The sequence below is a fragment of the Zea mays genome, chromosome 2 (assembly GCF_902167145.1).
Source record: "Zea mays cultivar B73 chromosome 2, Zm-B73-REFERENCE-NAM-5.0, whole genome shotgun sequence".
In the NCBI taxonomy this organism is placed as follows: Eukaryota; Viridiplantae; Streptophyta; class Magnoliopsida; order Poales; family Poaceae; genus Zea; species Zea mays.
In genome coordinates, this window is record NC_050097.1 from 189,713,556 (window position 1) to 189,717,299 (window position 3,744).

Sequence of the window (3,744 nt, forward strand, 5' to 3'; positions counted from 1 at the left end):
CCGTTGAGGTGGTCACAAAGACCGGGTCTCTTTCAACCCTTTCCCTCTCTCAAACGGTCCCTCGGACCGAGTGAGCTTTTCTTCTCAATCACTTGGAACACAAAGTTCCCACAAGGACCACCACAAGATTGGTGTCTCTTGCCTCAATTACAAGTGAGTTTGATCGCAATGAAGAATCAAAGAAATAAGAAAGCAATCCAAGCGCAAGAGCTCGAAAGAACACAAGCAAATCTCTCTCACTAATCACTAGGGCGTTGTGTGGAGTTTGGAGAGGATTTGATCACTTGGGTGTGTCTAGAATTGAATGCTAGAGCTCTTGTAAGTAGTTGAAATGGGAAAACTTGGATGACTTGAATGTGGGGTGGTTGGGGTATTTATAGCCCCAACCACCAAACTAGTCGTTTGGTGGTGGCTGACTGTCGTATGGTGCACCGGACAGTCCGGTGCACACCGGACATGTCCGGTGCGTCAGCCACGTCACCAGGCCGTTGGGATTCGACCGTTGGAGCTTCTGACTTCTGGGCCCGCCTGGCTGTCCGGTGTACACCAGACAAGTACTGTAGATTGTCCGGTGCACCGTCTCGCGCGTGCCTGACTTCTGCGCGCTTCTGGCGCGTATTAAATGCGCCTGCAGGTGACCGTTGGCGCGAAGTAGCCGTTGCTCTGCTGGTTCACCGGACAGTCCGGTGTACACCGGAGAGTCCGGTGAATTATAGCGGAGCAATTTCCCGAGGCTGGCTAGTTCCGGAGCCGCTCTTCCCTGGGGCACCGGACACTGTCCGGTGTACACCGGACAGTCCGGTGAATTATAGCGGAGCGCCTCTGGATTTTCCCGAAGGTGAAGAGTTTGACTTGGAGTCCTCTGGTACACCGGACACTGTCCGGTGGCACACCGGACAGTCCGGTGCGCCAGACCAGAGGCCCCTTCGGTTATCCCTATGCCCTTTTGTTGAACCCAATATTTGGTCTTTTTATTGGCTAAGTGTGAACCTTTGGCACCTGTATAACTTGTACACTAGAGCAAACTAGTTAGTCCAATTATTTGTGTTGGGCAATTCAACCACCAAAATCATTTAGGAAATAGGTGTAAGCCTAATTCCCTTTCAGTAAGGTACTTTTGAGCACTATTTATCAAGCAGTGTTAGCACTTATCTGTGTACCGCCTGTTCCTACTATGTGTGATGTTGTTGACTCCTCCCTAGTACCTGGCCCCTCGCCGGCCTGGGATGCAGGCTTTATGTGTCGAGGCTGGATACCAGCATATCTGAAAGGGTTGTCAACAACTCCCGGGAGGCAGCCTCGGCCGGGATCTGGACCTGTACACATCTTTAGCTAGGGAGCGTTAGTAGTACACCCATAGGGTCCCCTGTCTGATATTAGCCATCCTTTGATACATGCTCGGGACTCGCAGGGTTTAGTCCAGCCGGCCAAGTTGCATGTCTGGACCCCCTTGGGTCGTGGCTCTAGATACTAGGACTCCCGTCGCAGGGTGGTGGAGTGTGTAGGCTTACGGTACGGGACTAGACTAAGCGGTTACACGGCTCCGGACCACCCCAGGAGACAAGTGCCCATTTTCTGGAGCCGGACCCCAGGTTGTCGGACCCACAGGACTATAGTTCTAGATACTAAGGCACCCGTCATAGAATGGTGTGCAGGCTTACGGTACGGGACCAGGCTAAGCGGCTACACTGCTCCGGACCACTCCGTGGAACAGGCTCCCGTTCTTTGGAACTGGCCCCCAGGCTGTCGAACCTCCCAGTTTTCGTAAAGAAGGTCCTAAACTACAAGCCTGGCTGCTCAATTCGGATGTCGTCATGTCAGGACAGATGGGAACCGTGCGAGTGGGTTAGATAAAAGGTATTATCTGAAAACTGTAGGCCAAATCCATGGAGCAGGAAGATAAAGTTGTCATAGAAAACACGTCCAAGGGGGTGAATTTCCTCTTTATAACTTGACATGCATGGGTGTAAACCATCAGGTCGGGTTTATGTGGGCAGACCTCACCGGGCTGGTGTACATATATGCAAAATTTAATTATAAAAGGAGAAAAATTTAACCCCTCAGAGTTGCTTCTATGGATTGAACTTACAGAGATAGGAAGGGGTACTTCTTCAGCTATAGCAAAGTTGGCATCCCTCGGGTTGGCATATTTCCATCGCCTTGAGGGGTTCCTCCCTGCTGGGGGAGAGGTTGCAGATCCCCTCTTGGTTCAGTACTTTGCCGCAGGATTAGGTCCCGACCCTGTGTTCCCTACTATGCACGAATCGTCGGCCATAGTACTTGAGCGCCTGGTTACGATGTGCATTTCGGGTTGAAACTTGACATCTAAGTCTGTCGCTTGAGTCCACGTCCTCGCGCTGTAGCGGCCCCTACACAAACCCATTGAAAGGTTGGACCCGTGGGGAGTCTAGAAGGGTTTCCGGGGAAGGCAGGCTTCGGCCTCGTAGGCCAGGTAGCATGGAGCCTCCTGATGGTCCGCCTAGTTGCCTTCACCAGAATTGGAGCCTCCAGTGAAGTCATTCTTTAGGACCCCCTCGGGCGATTGATACCCGAGGTCCGGTTCGGCCGCGGCCACCTCTTCGTCATCGACCCTTTCCTTGCCGGGTCGGCGACGAGGTGGGGAGCCATCCCCGGAAGACTGCTCGCATCGCGCGCTGACACGTTTTGTGAGGTCGATGATCTCGCGACATTCTGTGGCGCTGTGGCGACCATTGGGGTGCACGGGGCATGTGCCTCCGTTACCCCTCGGTGGTCGTGGGCGTTTGCTGCGGTCGCCCCGGCCCCCAGTCGCAGCTGCCACGACCAGAGCGGTGGAGTGTGGCTTCTCGTTGCCGCGGTTCTTTTTCTTCTTTTTCTTGCCATCCTGAGCGACGGCACCTGAGCCGCCCGTTTGGGCAGCCCCGGTTTGTGGGGCCAAGTGCCATGCATGGCCCTCGGCGGCTCTGGCGCATTTGTCGGCCAGAGCGAAGAGTGTGGGGACAGTCTCCACGTCATGCGTGGCCAACTTCTCCAACATCTTTTCATCACGGGCCTGGCGGAAGGCCGTGATGATAGAAGCATCGGAGATGCGAGGTATAATACCTCGCACCTTGGTGAAGCGGGAGATGAACATCTGGAGAGTCTCCCCGGGCTCCTGCCTCACTGCATGGAGGTGGGCCTCTACACCGTGCTGCTGGTAAGCACTGGTGAAGTTCGCTGTGAACCGTGCGTAGAGCTCTTCCTAGGAGTAGATTGATCCTGGGGCGAGGTTCATGAGCCAAGTCCGGGCAGGTCCAGACAAGGCGACATGAAAATATGTCACCATCATAGCGGTGTTTCCACCTGCTGCTGTGATAGCGATGACGTACACTTGCAGGAATTTCGATAGGTTTGACATACTGTCGTACTTTTCCGGCAGGTGGGGCCGGAACTTGGATGTCCATGACGCTGCGTGGAGATGATCCGTGAGAGCGGCGCAGCCACGCCGGCAAGGGGACGCCCGCTTGGGACCGGGTGCCCATTGGGGCCTGCAGTGCTACCGTAGCGAAGTCTTGATCGAGGTTGCGACCCTCGATGTTTTGCCGGCGTTCGCGCGCCCTCTCTAAAGAGACCCGGGCGTCCTCTCCCGCATGCCTGCGGTTGAGCTCTGCCCAGAGGTCGTTGGTCTGTGCGCCCCTTACTGAGGGTGAGCGCACAGAAGCCGACGCCTCACGTTGGTGTCGGGATGACCGTGGCCTCGACCTGGTCGAGGTAGAATGTGCCATG